This window comes from Vanacampus margaritifer, chromosome 17, assembly GCF_051991255.1.
Source record: "Vanacampus margaritifer isolate UIUO_Vmar chromosome 17, RoL_Vmar_1.0, whole genome shotgun sequence".
Taxonomy (NCBI): domain Eukaryota; kingdom Metazoa; phylum Chordata; class Actinopteri; order Syngnathiformes; family Syngnathidae; genus Vanacampus; species Vanacampus margaritifer.
The window spans coordinates 4,662,484-4,680,558 of record NC_135448.1 but is presented as its reverse complement, the minus strand read 5'-3'; the positions used below and the strand labels follow the sequence as shown (position 1 = coordinate 4,680,558).

The following is an 18,075-nucleotide window of genomic DNA, read 5'->3' as shown; positions in this document are numbered from 1 at the left end:
AATAACATTTCTTTTATCACGGTGTGTTGTATTCAAACTCACGTCAAGGGGTTTCATGAAAAACCAAAATGGCACAACAATTAACAAGAGAAAAATCGTCACAATGCAGCAATTAGTAGCAGAGTTCTTCTTCGAAACCATCTTGAGAAGAAGTTCTTCCGTTGAGCGTTGGTTGATTTTTTTTTTTTTTTTTTTTTTGAAGAGGCGTTGTCAGCCTTTTTCCGAACCCTGGCTCACAGCCAGAGATCGCAGGAAAGGTCACGGGACTTCATTCCCAGTGTGACTCTATCCTTGTGAATTGATGAAAAGGGGCATGTGACTCAAATCACCATTGAGTGATTTCCCCCCTTCAAACAGCAGATTGACACTTGATCAGCTTTTCCAGGCGAATCAACTGTGCCAATCTTTGCCCATGGAAAAGGCACTCCAATGACTCTTCTTTCAGCAACCTCCTCCGCATGCAGCTCCCCCCCTTGGACAACTTGTCAGGTAGACACTGGAAACGTCGTGTTTTGGATCCGTCAGATGGCTCCAACTGGTGTGGGCGTAGATCATCAGATGGTTGCCTTGGGTGGCAGCGTTGAGCCAGAACCAGAACCAGAACCAGCCGGCCTTAAATGGACCTAACCACCTGGGAAAAAAACATTCACGTTTAGTTACTTTCAACCACACATATTCACAATAATTTATTTTTGAAGGAACATCTGTTTGGTTATCTGTTAGCTTAAAGAATGTAGACACTATCTCTTTAATTACTGGGGGCCTCTCAACGTGTGACTCCCCCAGCGGAACATTGGGGCGGGAAATGGCCTGTTTTTATGACCCTCAAAAGGAGTCCAGCCTTTTTATATCTTATGAAGTTTTTGTTTTTTCAAATGGGTTCGTCTGATCCAATATTCCTAGGAAGCCCTTATGATAGTAGATAATGATTAATCAAATATTTTACCATGATATTTACTGTTGTAGATTTAGCATAAATGTGCTTTTTATCATACATCAAATTTCTGTATTTTTTACGCTGTTTTTTATTATAGCAGTGTAAATCATTTAAAAACAACATCATCTTAACCCAAACTGCTCATGTCCGGCCGGGCCATAAACAGTCTGAGAAGAGATTTATATATATATTTATACCTTTAATAAACACTGCAGTCCTGCAGTTCATTTTTACAACTTGTCTCATAAAATAATGTCAACCAGGTGTCCCAATGTTCCTTCCACACCTAAATGGCAAATTCCATGGGCTCTAGAAATTATACTTTTCAATTGTTTCTGAAATTGAATATACTTACCTTATTTTCACCATGAGTTGTCTTTGCCAGCACTTACTTTTCCGCCCATGGTCAAAGTCCGATCACCTCAATTCTCCTCCTGTGAATTCATTCACTCACATACTATAGAAGTATCACCTCATTCAGACTAACTTATAGTCCTATATTGATCTAATTCAAAGAGGAAAAAACAAAACCAAAACAGACACCTTGTGTCCTGTTGATAAGAAAAAACAACACCAATCTCCATGAGAACTTGACTCCCATCACATTCCTAACTCACCAGCTGGAAGGGAGTGAAAAAGTTCCAATATACTTCACAACAACGTCATCACAGTTATATTCATTACAATACACAGTTATATGTCCAATATATGTTTATAAGTAAATTCATAAACAGTAAAAATATAAATTGAAAATGTTAAATGTCTTCACTACCTAGCGCCACGTCTCTTGATCCACGATCTTGTCTCGTTGTTTCTGGTCTAGATTTCGCTGCCTCGTCTAGTCGTGAGTATGTTTCGCGCAAACCGTTTAGTTATTAACTTACTGGGCATACCATGTTTAGCGTTTGGCCCTGGCTGATGCAAGAGCCTTTGTTCTCTTTGTCATGTCACTCTTAGCCTAGATGATTGCATCACCTTTAGTTGAAGCTTTGTTTTACCAATAAATGTCAAAACTATTATTTGTGTCTGCGTTTTTGGGATCCAACTCCTGAACATAACAGAATCGTCCGACCATATGGATCCCGCAGACTCAAATAAGCTGTGCCATGCCCTGGCCTCCCAGGGACAGTTGGTTGGATGTCATGAGCAGTCCTTGACTGAGTTTAGGGAGGCGCTAAATTCATTAGCAACCCAGTTTGATGATTTATCCGCACGTTTCGTCCAGGGACTCATCGGGGGGCTCACCTTGCGAACCGAGTCTCCCACATCCGTCTTGCTATGGGGGTGAGCCTGGGTTTTGCGGTGAATTCATTCAACACTGCTCTTTAATTTTTGACCAATAACCCTTTATCTATTCTCACGATAATACCAAAGTCGCGTTTATGATGAGTTTACTTACGGGTAAAGCAGCAACTTGGGCTATGGCGGTAAGCAATGCCAAACCAGTATTGCATACTTTGCTTCCGGCTTTCCTAGCTGAATTCAAGTGAGTCTTTGATCATCCTGTCAAGGGCAAGGAGGCTGGAAGTACACTGATGGATTATGCCCAAGGAGACTATTCTGTTGCGGACTACTCCATTGAATTCCGCCTCCTCCTGAATTCCTCCACATCGTCCATATGACTGCACTATAAACCTTATCCCGAATGCCCCATTACCAAATTCCAAACTGTAGCAGGTGTCCCAACCCGAACAGGAAGCATTACACGAGTACATAACTAAGTCACTAGCTGCCGGTTTGATCCGCCCTTCGTCTTCGCCGGTGGGTGCCGGGTTCTTCATTGATAAGAAGGACAAAACTTAACGTCCGTGTGTAGATTACCGGGGCCTTAATGACATTACGGTCAAAGATAAATACCCACTACCGCTATTGGATTCAGCATTCACTCCCTTAAAGACAGCAACAGTGTTCACCAAATTAGATCTCCGGAGTGAGGATCAAAGAGGGGGATGAGTGAAAAACAGCATTTAAAATTGCGTTTGGTCACTTTGAATATCTGGTCATGCCCTTTGGGCTCTCTAATGCCACAGACGTTTGTCAACGGTTAATAAACGATGTGTTGAAGGACATGCTCAATCAGTTTTGTTTTGTCAACCTTGATGTTATCTTAATATTTTCCAAAGATCTCAATGAACACCGTCACCATGTCAGAATGGTGTTACAAGGCTTGCTGGAGAACCGACTTTACGTGAAGGCCGAGAAATATGAGTTCCATTCTGAGTCAGTGCAATTCCTGGGGTTCATTGTAGAGAAGCGTCACTTAAGAGCAGACCCCACTAAGATCCAAGCAGTGATCAACTGGCCAACCCCAACCACGAGGAAGCAATTCCAGCGGTTTTTGGGCTTCGCTAATTTTTATCGGCACTTCATACGAAATTACAGCCAGAGAGCATGACCTCTGACAAGGAAGGCTCATGTCAAATAAGATGCAGTTTAAATGGAGCCCAGAAGCTGAGTCCACCATTATCAAACTCAAAAGATTTATTCACATGTCCACTAGTGTTGATAAGATAAGATCCACTGATTGTTACACCCACCTAAGTGGGGCGAAATTCGTTCTCCGCATTTGACCCATTCCCTGAGGGAGCGGTGAGCAGCAGCCGCGCTCGGGAATCATATGGTGATCTAACCTCCCAATTCCAACCCTTAATGCTGAGTGTCAAGCAGAGCAGAACAATTACAGTCTTCACAGATCGCAAGAACCTGGCCTACATCCGCACCATCAAACGACTCAACTCCAGACAGGCTCGTTGGGCGCTGATCCTCGCCCGGTTCAACTTTACCGTAACTTACAGAAATGGCTCCTCCAACACCAAACCCGATGCGTTGTCTTTGATCCATGATCCTGCCGTGGAGGACACCAGCAACGAGACCATTGTTCCAAGTGACAGGGTGGTGGGAGCGTTGCGGTGGGAGAAGAAAGGTCTAAGAAGCCCTCCACTTTGCTCAAGTTCCAGACGGAGGTCCGGAAGGAAGATTGTGCGTCCCCGACCATCTGCGTACAGAGGTGCTTCAATAGGGACATGCTTCACGGGTCGCTTGCCACCCCGCAGTGAGACACACTCATTTCCTCATCGCTCAGAAGTTTTGGTGGTCTAGAATGCGGAGGGACATTGTCGAGTTCATCAGTGCCTGCTCAGTTTGTGCCTGCAGTAAGGCTTCCCATCGATCTCCAGCAGGATTGCTATGACCTTTACCCATTCCGTCACGTCCGAAGTCACATATGTCATTGGACTTTATTACTGGTCTCCCTGCTTCCCGAGGCAACACAGTAATACTGACTGTAGTGGTATTGGTGTAGTTTCTCTAAAATGGCTCATTTCATCGCCCTGCCAAAGCTGCCGTCCGCCCTTGAGACTGCAAACTTGTTAACCTGCCATATTTTCCGAGTCCACGGAATCCCCATGGACATTGTCTTGGACCAAGGCCCCCAGTTTATATCCCGTGTGTGGACGAAATTTTGTGCAGCCTTGGGAGCCACAGCAAGCCTTTTTTCGGGCTATCACCCACAAACAAATGGACAGACATAAAGGGTCAATCAAGAATTGTAGGCTGCTCTTTGCTGTGCCTGTCGCCGTTACCCTACGTCTTGGTCCACTCACCTACCATGGGTGGAATATGCCCACAAATCACTAGTCTCCTCTGCCACAGACTGCTCCCCCTTCATGTCAGCTTATGGATACCAGCCCCTGTTTCTTTCGCAGGAAGGGGAAATGGCCATCCCATCGATATAGCATCACCTCCGGAGAGCCCATCGGGTGTGGCGGGAGGCACTTTCACGCACCGCTGACCGCAATCAACAGACCGCTAATTATCGGCGGCTACCTGCTCCCGTCTACCATCCGGGTCAGGAAGTGTGGCTTTCCACAAGGAATATGCATCTGGCTGGGGGGTCCAGGAAGATGGATCCCCGTTTCATCGGTCCATTCGAAATCGAGTCCGTGGACAATCCAGTCTCTGTCAAGCTCAAAGTCCCACCGACTCCACTCGTCTTAAGCCAGGTGGTCCGCCAAGGGGCGTCCTTTGAGGGGGGTACTGTCATATTTGTGCTCTCAGACTGTGTCCATTGTGTTGCAACTGCCTGATGTAATCAGCAGCCTATGAGAGTCATCCGCAACCTATAAAGGCAACAGCGAAAGACACATTCTGTTTGTCGGACGATTGCCTCCACAGCCCAATGAATGATAGTTAGCTACCTAGCTCCACGTCTCTTGATCCACGATCTCTTCTTGTTTCTGGTCTAATTTTCACTGCCTCGTCTAGTCGTGAGTACGTTTCGCGCAAACCGCTTAGTTATTGACTTACTGGGCATACCATGTTTAGCGTTTGGCCCTGGCTGATGCAAGACCCTTTGTTCTCTTTGTCATGTCACTGTTAGCCTAGATGATTGCATCACCTTCAGTTGAAGCTTTGTTTTACAAATAAATGTCAAAACTATTATTTGTGTTTGCGTTTTTGGGATCCAACTCCTGAACATAACAATAACTAGACAGAAATAACACCCCAGGCGTAGGCTTCAAATTTTCCAATGAAAATTGTGACTTTAATGTGTTTAGTTTTTGTGAAAATTAGCGACAACACGATATTAGCAGTCATACAACAAATCTTACTTTTCTATGAAAACTGCTTTTTTCCGCCCAATTTGAGGTCTCTGCATGTCAACCACCGTTTAAGCTGTTTCAAAGTTTGTTGATTGACCCATGTTGAAATTTCATGCCTGGGACGTAGGCTTGTTCCATATCATATATATACTCTCCTCAGAATTGACGTTACTTTGTGATGCCAACCGCTGTTGCGCAGCAGCGTAAACATGCACATTTGCGTTATTCATACCAGCTACCCACTAGTGATGTCTACAAGCAATCACGGCATTTTCTCGCTTCTTGCATTGATCAATCAGAGACATTCACGGCACAATACTGCTGACAGGAGGGTTGCCGGTTACGGCAAAAATAACCACTGCCGAGGATCAACCACACAAGAGAAAATAATGGACTGTCTTGACTCCTGCAATTTGCCACTGACTTCTGAAGTTTTGTGTTTTCTATGTATTTGCTAAGTAAATGTGCTTTATGTGCTTTAAGCAGTTATGTTACAATTAGACCTCGCAGGGTAAACACTACCTGGCTCGTTTTTATTTCCATTTAATTCCATTACGGTTGCTATATTTGCACTTTGTTTACATTTCAACTGTGTTAAGAAGGTGGCTTAACTATTGTGCTACAATAAAAGTTCTATTATTCCAAAGCACCAATCACAAATCTATTGTTCAGTAATTATTACCAATATTGTCAAAAGTATTATCACCGCAAATTTCTTTGAAATATTGCGATATAATTTTTAGGGCATATCACCCACCCCTAGTGGGACGCTGCTCTCTTCCAAAATGATGTGTACGCATGTGTCCTACTCTGTTATTTTGTCCGACTCATTAATATTAATTAGGAAAACATTAAGTCATTTGAGATCAACCGCACTCAAAATAGTTTCTATTACTGTGATAATAAAAAATTATGTTGATTAATAAATATAATTAAAGTTTATTTTTCTATATATAGAGCCAATGCAAATATAATCTTATTTGTTTTTCTTTGTTTTGGGGAATGGTTTGCAGGTGTGAAGTCATAAGTTACAAAAGACCCAAGTTATTTATTAAAAAAAAGAGAGAGATATTGGCAATAAGGAGGTTGAAAAACATGTGCTTATTTTTCTCCCTTCCCATTCTATTCTAACCCCATTTTCCCCCATCCCCCACCAACCAAACCCCCACTCTGCACTCCCCGCGACCCCCCAGGATCTTTGAGGCTCTACCAATGAAAGCTGTACAGCGCTATTCCTTCCCGGAGACAGGAACCTCCAGGTCTGGTGCAATCCTTCCCTCTGCTTGTCATGCTGCTTAACACCAATCACACGCTTGCCACTCAACAATTCCGTATCGCAGTTACCGAATTGGTAGAGTGCACAATATGTAGGTTTTCATGCCACCCTTGGGCATGGCAACTGCCTGCTTGATGAACCCGTGCAGTCATAGAAAGATAAAAACAACAAAACATTTACCATATTTGAACCTCCAAAGCTCAAATAGGAATGCTTGCATCTTAAGATATTCCACTCAAAGTCAAAGCAAGGACGCCTGTGATCAAAACTGACTTGTCTCCAATTTCCAGACTTTACCAGTGGGGGAAATGAAGCTTTGGTGGCTATGTGGTGCAACTCGCTAAGGATTAAACCAAATCCGCTAACCGTAATATCAATATCAATGTCACAGTATCATCTTGGGGAGCTGTGATTACATTTTATTTATATACTTTTTTCTTTCAGTAGTTTTCATACATTTGGCAAAGATGAATGACCTATTTCTTTTTGTTGTGTATTGAGAATGTAAACATACTTTTAGAACTTGTTTTTAATGAAATGTGTTACAGCAATTTTTTTTAACAATATAAAACAAACATGATTGAAATTCATAGCAGTATTGACTACTAAATGAAAAAGAATATCCATCCATCCATTTTATTTTTTATCTAATTGTTTATCTATAAATTATCTATAAAACATTGCGCTCACAAATGTTTTATAGATCATTTTAATAAAAAGCATCTCTATCTATCTATCTATCTATTTATCTATCTCTCTCTCTCTCTCTCTATATATATATATATATATATATATATATAATGGTGGCCCACGCCCAATGGGTGAAAAAGTTCAAAAAGTTGCGCTCCTTGCCTTCGCCCATGTTCCTTTTCATCATAGGAGTATGTATACGAAAGAAGAACCCGAATGAACAACGTGTAGTGGTGTCGCAAAAAGACTTTTAGCTTGACAAGCAAAAAGTCTGTAAAATGACGTAAGTTCCCCAAAAATGTTCATATAAAAGCTTGTTAACTCTTTGACTGCCAAAACTGTTAAATAACGTTTAGTAAAAACCTACGGAGGAGCGCCAAAGACGTTAAAAGACGTTCACCAAGTTTTTTTTTTTTTGGGGGGGAAACGGGTGGAGGAAAGCCTTCGCCAGCTGTGCTGAAAGTATCAAGCAGATCTAGTTAGTATAATGCCTATTTTTGGCCCCTAGATGTCAGCGATGACTCTTTGGACAAGATTGGGTAGGCGTCAGTAGAAGATGTGAGGCGGAGCTAGAGTGTTGAGGGGACAATGGCTGAGGAAGCCATAATGGCGACCGGTTGCAAGCAGCTCACGCTTGAGCATTTTTTTCCAAGACGAAAAGCATCGACCAATGCTAAAGAGCACATTGATGACGACGATGATGATGATGATGATTCCGAGGTTGACGCCAAAGTTGGAAGCGTTGACGCCGAAGTTGGAAGCGTTGACGCGGCGGCTATGATCACGTCATAAAGCCTCACCGGCTAGCGATGCTAACGCCGGAAAACGCGGAGCACAACCGAGCACTTCTGCTCAGGCGAACGTTCAATCGGACGACGAAGAGTGCCCCGAGTCCAATGCATATTCATCGGAGGAGTGGGTACAGTCTGATCACGGAGAAGACACTGGTTATGGACTACGATGCCACCATGAATGGAGCGGATAAGATGGATCAACCACCCGGTATAGGAAGTGAAGGACAATGAGGAAGCCAGACGTTTTCCCCGGGAAAAAAAGCCAGCAAAAAAGTGTAGCGTCTGCCATTGCAGTGAAACTAATCTGTTGTGCAAATCCTGCTGCGTCCACTTGCACGCAGGGGAGTGTTACAAAAAGAAAAACTGTATTTGAAACATCCACACAATTGTAAATGGTACCACGGTTGCACACATTTGTAAATAGTTTGCCAAATTGTTTTGTCAAATTGTTACACTGTTGAATGTAAATAAACGTATTTTGCTATCAAAAAACACTTTTTCATTGTTGGTGGTAGTGTTTTACAGAAGTAAAGCACTGTTTAGGTGTTTGTGGCATCATTCATGGAAAAAAAGTGTCAAATTCACTAGAGTGCATGAAATAATATCGTTTCACAAAAAGCTTGATTTCTCCGTTTTTTGTTTCAAAACAGAGCATTTGGGTGAAACTAACCATTTTCTATTGTTGATTACTGAAAAACGGAATAAGGTAGAAACAAACGTTACAGCCCATGCAGGTCTGCGCTGAATCCGTTGTGATCACTGTGGCGCATCAGATTACATCATGAGACGAGTTAGTTCGTGTTTCATATCGGCGCTCAGACAGCCTGATTGTGGCCTTTTTCAGACTATTCCAGAAGGGTTGGAAGTTCATCAACAAGACCAGTGTCTTGGCGGCAGAAGACGACCTGTTCCTCGGTCCCCTCGCCAGATGCACACGGAGGCCAGGAGCTTTTACCTGGAAGTCGTCAAGCAGGGAAGCAATGGGTTCCATTTTCATAGTCTTTGGTACAACCCAGTCAGGGATTGAACCCGCAACCTCCCAGTCTCAGGGCGGACACTCTACCACTAGGTCACTGAGCTGTGGTTCCACTTGGACCAGCTCGCAACTCTTGCCCTCTTTGATGACCAGTTGTCAGACACCAAGACCTGCATGGTCACAAACCCCCTGCTGCCGCAAAGTCGCTCAAGCGGTTGAAGGCCAGCACCTTGGCCCACCATGCCCCCCTCGTGTCATTCGTCAGTTGCCGTTCGATGGGACTCTTTGATCTCCACTTGATAAAAAGCCTGGAAGAGGCGCAGGCAACCAACCCAATGGACAGCGAACCGGACTTCCATTGCCTTCGAGGAAAAGGTGCAGGCCCTGAAAGTCGTGAACAGAGCACAGGGTAGCTCTTATACAAGACTACAGTGGCTGTCACACCAAGAATGAGGAATAACTGCATTGCCTGGTGCTCCTAGTTGCCAAACACTGCAAGGTGTCCCCATGAAGGTCATCCTCAAAGAGTTGACTTTGAGTTGACATTACAGCCTCCAAGCTCCATTTTCTAGTCATCTGTGCCCTTCAGCCAGAGGTAGAGACTCAGGTAGAGGATGCTGGTCTTTTGGACGGTATTGGATACTGTAACCGAGGACTGTGCCCACCATCTGGAGAGTTAGGTAGAGATAGCGAATGATGGTGCCTGATAGTGTTGTTCAAGCTAGATGCTAATTTTCCCTGGTCTGGTCATTGAAAAAAAATCTACATTTTTGCGGCACGTTTAAATATTCTCCAAATTGGCTGATTTTTGGTGTGGATACTCACAATGGCCAAAGAAACAGGGGCAAGGAGAGGGAGTGCAATTAAAAAAATAAAATAAATTGGCCACAAGTGGGACCGTTGCTACATGTCGGGGAGGTAGGGACAAACGAACTGACTAGTCGTGTCCTCCACACACGGGCAGTTTGAAAAAGCTTCACGGATGGGAGGAGGAAATGGCGACCGGTATTCACTGGAACTTACTCGGAGCGAAAGTTTGAGCTGAGAGTCCAGCGGCATGCAAAGCGCTGTAGCTTCTTGCTAGCTAGCCCGCTAGCCTACAACCATAATGTGAGTTACACCTTCCAAACAAATCTTCCTCCCACCAATTCACTATTTAAACATCATACACAACATATACACGGCTAAACTTGTGACTGGGATAAAAGTTCATTTTGCAGTTAATGTCAAACATTGTCATCCTCATTGGATGTCTATCTATCTATCTATCCATCATCTATCTATCTATCTATCTATCTATCTATCTATCTATCTATCTATCTATCTATCTATCTATCTATGCTTTCAGTGACAGTTCGAAAACAGCATATGGACATCAATGAATCAATCAATCAATCAATCTCCTACATGCTTTTTAATTACACAAGGGTTTTTGCTATTTCTATGGTGCCCTATCACCCCCGCAAATAGTAAGGGCGCATTGTATAGATTATATATTGTGGGGAGATTTATTTTTATTTTGTCTTCATGAGCATACTCTGTATTGGAGTAATCCAAAAGTAATACAAAGTAATTAAGTTACATTACTTTAATATTATGGGTATTATTGGAGTATTCTAAAAGTAATCCAAAGTAATCAAGTTACAATACTTTAATATTATGGTACTTGGATTACGTTAATAAATTTTTTAGCAGGTAACTTGTAACTGCAACGGAATACATTTTAAAAGTAACCCTCCCAACCCTGTGTGTGTGTGTATATATATATATATATATATATCCCTAAATAAATAAATAAAAGAAGCTCTATCAGATTAAAATTCAAATGAGGAGGCGGTCCTAAGCGTGTCTTGGGTTGGGTGCCGCTGTTGCAAGCTGCCTATAGTCAGCGGGTCGGCAAATGAGCTTTCATGGAGCGTCTGCAGCATGAAATAAATAAATGTGAGAGCAGAGTGTTTTTATTTATTCATTGATATTTAATTCTATTTATACATTCATTTTTGTATTTATCTCAATATTTGTTTTTATATTTATTTTCCTTTTTTGAATCTTGTTTTTTATTTTTGTATTTATTTTTACTTTTATTTATTTAGGGATATATATATATATATATATATATACATATATATTTGGTTGCTTTTATTTCCATTTGCATTTAATTTTTGAATTAAAGTTTTTATTTTTACTTTTATTCAATCACAGGGCACATAGCAGCCACAAACACTCAATTCACTCCGTCACAAGTGGGAATTGACCCCCAATTGTCAGGTAATGTGTGTGTAAAAATGTATAAATTATTGAAAAGCATTACTCCACCAAGCATACAGTGCATTATATGACATTAATTTGCATGTGCCGGATGCTTCTATTCAATAATCAAACAGACATTGATGATCCTTTGTTTTTTTTTATTGAGGACACTAATTTTCATAACACATCATGCATTTCAAGTGAACTATCAGCCAATCTTGAAAGTATGAGTAACTGTTGCCCTGAAGCGGCAAACACACATACTGATTTGACCATTTGAACAAATTGTTTCAGTAGAAAGAATACAATTCCTCCCATTTGGATAAGATGCCCAAAAATATTTCCTGTTCTCCTCTTAGTATTCATACTTTTCTGTGACTGTGATTCCCAATGAGTGCAGGTCAGTGGCTAATTATTGTTAATATGCCTAAGTCATAGTTTTTGACATTATTTTAGCTTCAAATTAGAATATATTGTAAAATCAAAAGCTGATATGTATTAAGATGATCCTTTAATTATCCCAAGAGGTGACTTTCGAAGTTTTAAGGTTTGTATTATTATTTTTATTTTTTTTAACGGGCTGTGTGGCTTTAGCTACTTACGACGGCGTATTAGGGCCAGGTATAAATAGATATATTTTTTAGAGGGTGTTGGCAATATTCGAGAAAAAAACTTGCGAGTTTATAAAGTGGCAAATTTGAGACTTTATAAAGTGGCACATTTGCGAGAAAAACACTCAGAAACTTACGAGAAATACACATAGCGTAGCTATAGTCTAATCATGTGAAGATTTGATGGTGGTTAATGGGACACTGTTTATAAAATGAAAAGGCAGGATGGAGACAGATTCATCCTTAATTTAAACTTTACTCGTCATACACGGCAACTAGAGCGACAACACTTCCTGATCTCCTATCAGCTAACTAACACTAACCAATCAGAAGCTAGCATACTTTAGGTAAATGCAAGTGAATGATGGAGAGCAGCAGATTCAATACATCAACTTAACTACTTGTACAAAAAATACCAAAATGTATGGATGTGTAAATAATAATAATAAATAATAAAAATAAAATAAATTCTAGAAACATAAATGTACAAGTAAATATACATTTTAACAAATTAACTTAAATGCTTGATCCTCAGGGTGTGGACCTTCGCAAAGCGAGGCGTCATAGTCGCTGGCTGTACCCAACGCTTCAAAGAGCGAATGATTAACATCATAAAAGCGTCATAAAGCAATTACTATCTCCTTATTTGAAAACCCGACCAAAAAGTATTGGCTCAAACATCCGAGGAGGCTATGTGTATTTCTCGTAAGTTTCTGAGTTTTTTCTCACAAATCTGCCACTTTATTCAAGTCACAAATTTACTACTTTATAAACTCGCAAAATCTGCCACTTTATAAACTTGCGTATCTTCCACTTTATAAAGTGTCAATTTTTTTTTTGTTTTTTTCTCTGAATATTGCCCCCGCCCTCTAAAAATATATATATTTACACGTGGCCCTAATAAGCAATCGTAGCTACTCCTTTTCAGGCTTCAGGTTAAATCTCATCACTAGGTACATGCATAGTTGTGACACTTAAGTCAACATCACGTTTTTACCAGCACTCAAAAGCTCAGTGCATGTAGCCACATAATGAGAAAGAGCAGGATGCTCGGAAAACAAAACAATTGTGGATAAAATGAGCTGATATGAATTTCAATGTATAGATGTTTGAAAGCGCAATATAAATAAAGCTGACTTGACTGATCTGGTTCAGTAACGCTGAAATCAATCCTACGTTTTGTACTAACACACATGTAGTCTACTTCTACATGAGATGCGTATCTTTTATTCAGCGTTTGTACTAAAGAGTGATATTCCTAGAATATGGGTCAGCAATGTTTTTTTTTTTTTGACAGCTGGGGCACTGGTGCAATAGACGCTCATATTTTTACAGGTCAAACAGAGGACAGAGGCGGTCCAAGGCAATGCGTATCTATGGCTTTTCCTTTCATGTGATATATTTGACAGACGCCAAAAAACAAATGTAAAACCAAACCAAAGAAGTGTCCTTGGTCTAAACAGAATTGTTCGTAACAGACCAGAACAAACAACCAAGCAAGTTTCATTTTTAGTATACTGTGCAGACTACTAGGTTGAGCCACTAATTTTAGCAGCCAATGTCTCTCCAGAAGTATTTGATACTGTGAGGCCAGTTTCTTTATTTCTGCCATGGTGAGGTTTGACATCAGTAGATCAATATGAAACCTACGTTAACCCCCAGGTATTTACTGAATCTGATACTCAATTTAAAGCATTAAAGCAAGTGAACACAAACAAGTTTATGTTAATGGTGGCTAATCTAAGATCTTGTGAGGAAAACTGAGGTACTCTCAAATAAAATGTTCTCACCTGGTGTCAAGCATGACCGATAAAGATTAACCATCTAAATATGTGTGTGACTTTTAGTGATGTGAGTCCTAAACGAACCGTTGAACATTCGTCATTTTACTGCCCCGTGAGTCATTATTCATTTTCTCAATTACCGTGTTCACTGACTTGTCCCTAAAGGCAAAAATGAGAAGACTCGCTCACACTTGAGCTCTACTAACAGTATTTGTATAAATATATCAAGTTAATCACTGTATAAGATCTTAAAAAAAAAAAAAGACGCTCTGAGTATTAAGTAATGTAGTCAATAATTGGTGTTTGTGATTGATAAGTTGGCCATACTTGTCCGCTGGTAACAGTGGTTATTTAATTTTTTGTTTTGTTTGATATGTAGGCCTAAACATAAAATAGTGCTCTTCTTGGTGATTGCTAATTATTTGATTTAGTGCTAAATTATGGTTTATGCTGATTTTAGGGCGGCAATGTCTCTTCCTGCAAGTAAATGGGTTGTAGAGAAAAAAAAGCCAACAACTAGTTTTCTGCTTCTTGACGTATGCCGAGGTTGAGAAGCCAGCCCAAGAGGTGCAATTCTGTTTGCACACCTTTTTCCCTCTGACATATTCTCTGTGTAGTGCGCAACACAAATATAGAGCAGAGTGTGAGTTCATTATCCCTTGGGGGACATTGGTGGGAAGTCTCAGTTCACAAACAAAATCAAACAAGATTTTCCAACAAACATTGCTTAGGTTCACAAAGGCAAGGCAATCAGTACTGCAGATTTACAGTACTGCATTAGTGTAGCATAAGTCATACACAGGGCAACTCATTTTTCTTTACAAATGAAAAGAAGAATTTAAACCAAAAAACTTCCTCAGTTTGCAAATAAAATGTTACGTTCACACCAAAAGCCGGGGCGGGGTGCTCGCTTTGCTCGCTAAGATTTCATTGCGGGAGTTGTGGAGAGCAGTACCACTTCTTTCTTGGGACGACAGCAAGTTGAGTAACCAGTTACTTCTGCATTGCCTTTCTTTAAGGTACATGTCCCTCAAGCACTGTTGCAGCGCTCTGGGTGAACAACAGACAAGACGCAGTGTGTGTGACACAGGCCATCCCTGAAGCCGATTGACTCCCATGTAGAAAGTTCACAATTTTTAACTTAAAGTGAATATTTCTGCCACACTGTACCACGTCCAACTGCTCCAAACGCGTCATCCGCACCGCCCCCAGGTTGCGCCCATCCGCGCGGAGTACATTGACTACAATGCAGTCGAAGGTAGCATAACATTTTACACCGAATGCTCAGTTGCGTTTTCTCTCGCACAGGATAAACATTGTTTGCTTCAGCGTCACATATTTCACAAACATGCAGTATATAGTTTTGTCTTTTCTACACTGTCTGTGCTACACTAACATAGCATCCAAGTTGTTCACTCTCTAGGCATGACTAACAGTGTTGCCACAGTTACCTTTAAAAATTAACTTAACTGATTACTTGATTTTAGAAGTAGATTACAAGTTACTTTAACAGTTACCATAAGCAGATACCAAGACGCCATGCTTGTCCTTGTGTACATAGTAGTGTTGTGTTTGCGAGCGTAAAACACGATTGGGATGGAAAGTGAAAAAAAGAAGAGGTCGGCTTTGAGAACAGTCCAAACTCCAGCTCAAACACTAAGAAAACTGGAAAACCAACAACAAGAGTTTCTTCGAGCACACGTACTTGCACGAGCTTGACACAGAATCTGCAGTTACGCTTTAGGCCAGAGATGGCAGTCGTGAGAAAAAAAGTCACTAATTCGACATGGCACCTTTAAGTTGAAGTCTCCCACAATTCTTAGTTGCTCACTATGTTCAAGATGTAAATACCAGAGTTTTCCTTTTTTGTGTGTTCCATGTAGCGATAATTGATGTTGTATTTTGGACGAATTAGTAATTTGATCGGCGCTTGATTAAGTCTTAATTCCCTGAATCGCCTATAGGGGCACCATGTTCTGTTTACTTTCAGTTTTGGATAAACACAATGAATAAAATCCAAATCCTCATTTATTTATTCATAATCTGAAGTCGCCACATTCAATGTTCGTGATTCTTTGTATTAATAAGAGAATTACTAATCCACTCGGACACAAGCACGATTGAGACAAACATGCATTTATTCACTACGGTTACACATACAGAATCAAAAAACTGCCCACCTATCTATCATACGGTGAAAAGAAAAGGGATAAAAATGAAGCTAATAAAAATAAGAAATGAACAATTTAACAAGGTAGAAAGGAAAGATTTGACTTGTCAAATCTGTGAGATATTTGAAATGGAAGTTGCACCAGCGATATGTCAAATTGGCTATGAGACGTGCAACATACTGGAGTGAGTTGAATCAAGCTAGCGGAGGGAAGGTCAATTGAAGGAAAAAAATTGCTCCCAAAAAGGCAAGGCAAAAAAAATTATATATATATATATATTCCTCAGTAGGATGAGGTGCGACGCAGGTCGGGCTTAGGGTAGATTTCGCTTTCAGTCGAGGTCGGGGGCTTCAGCTGGAGTTGTACTCTTGGCGCGCGAGAAGATCCGCGTATCAGCTGCCCAAATCCTGCTGCTGAGACCGAGATCCGCTGCGTGCCTGCGTCCCAAGGGAGACCAATCGTTGAACCAGCTCGACGGGACGCTCGGAGGATGGAGCAGGTACAGATTGACGCATGAGAGTAAAAACTGTGGTGACACACGGGGGTCACGGATAAATTTGTTGACGACTTTGTGCCACCGAGGTAGGATGAAACACAAAAAGAGAGAAAAAGAAAAAAATGAAAAGCAAAAAAAAAGTCAGTCTGGCAGGAGGGCATGCGCCGGGGTTTGCAGCACGGTATGGAGGTAAATATGGTGCAAAACTAACTTGTAAAAAAAGTCTAAATTTGTATCTGTAAAAGTCGTGATTTGTACCTGTAAAAAAAATGTGTACCTGTAAAAAAAAAAAATTGTATCTGTAATAAAAATTTGGACCTGTAAAATTTTTTGGGGTATCTAATAAAAAATTGTACCTGTAAAAAAAAAATGTGTATGTGTAAAAAAAAATTGTATCTGTAAAAACAAATTTGTACCTGTAAAAGTCATGATTTGTACCTGTACAAAAAAAAATTTGTACCTGTACTGAAAGTGTAAATTTGTATCTGTAAAAGTTGTGATTTGTACTTGTAGAAATGACAACTTGTAGTCAAAGAAGTCGCCACCAGGAGTCACAAGTGGTTTTTCTGCTGCTTTCCAGTGACGTGAGTTTTGCACCAAATTTACCGCTACAAATGGAGCAAAACTGATTCGTACTTGTAGAGCGCCGTGATTTGTACTCGTAAAGAAGAGGGCGGGCTCTGGAGGATTTGGGCGGGCTAAAGCACAACCTCATTGGTTGAGCGAACGACAGTGGGTTGAATTCAAATGACGCCCAGTAGCCACCGGCCCACACCATCTTACGCGTCATTTTGGAAGAAGAGGACGTCCCGGCGTGAAAATTTCAACATGGTTTAATATACAAACACCGTGTGGAACAGCTTAAACGTTGGTTGACATGCAGAGCACTCCAAGTGGGCAGAAAGAAGTTTTGGTATGAAGGTAAGATTTATTGTACGAACATAGCTCGTAATCCGGTGCTAGCTAGCTAGCTAGCTCATCTCATGTTGTTGTCACAAAAACTGAACACATTGAAGTCACGATTTTTATTTCAAGATTTGAAGCCTACCAGTGTAAACATACGATCAATAGCTTGTACCTGTAAAAAAAAAAATAATCTAAAAAAAATACCTCATGAACAGCTGCTTAGTGCTTAGATGTGAAAATTACTATAGAGCTACAGAACCCTATTGTATGTTTTACAAGATGACCTGAACCTATAACCAAAAGTGGACAGTACTCAGCTACTTGTATTTGACTAACATTATATTCACGCATCTGTACTCTTACTATCATAATAAAGTGAAAACAAAACGTTTTTAGAGTGGATCTTTAAGCCGCTACAGGTATTTTAACCTCAACCCTTTATCCTCTGTATTTAATCTTTTTATTTTAAATATTACAATTTCTTGATAAATGTCAGTATTTTTGCAATGTATGCTTTGCAAACAGTTAAAAAGAAAAAGAAAGGCTCTTACACTCTTCGTTTACTCATCACTCACAGTACTCA

General features: G+C 40.7%; 1 protein-coding gene across 12 annotated transcripts in view; it reads left to right on the top strand.

Annotated features, from left to right (window-relative positions):
- LOC144037672 (E3 ubiquitin-protein ligase TRIM39-like) overlaps positions 1-18,075 on the top strand; it is a 74,246-nt gene that overhangs the window by 27,726 nt on the left and 28,445 nt on the right. For 7 of the 12 annotated variants that reach the window (XR_013288991.1, XM_077549324.1, XM_077549323.1 and 4 more), the window contains one exon: positions 6,732-17,507. The exons of 1 other annotated variant lie outside the window; for it this stretch is intronic. The gene's annotated coding sequence lies outside the window, so the exon portion shown is untranslated. Of the gene's footprint in view, positions 1-6,731; positions 17,508-18,075 lie in introns of those variants that run through there. 4 more of the 12 variants (XM_077549322.1, XM_077549321.1, XM_077549325.1 and 1 more) reach the window with 4 other exon arrangements.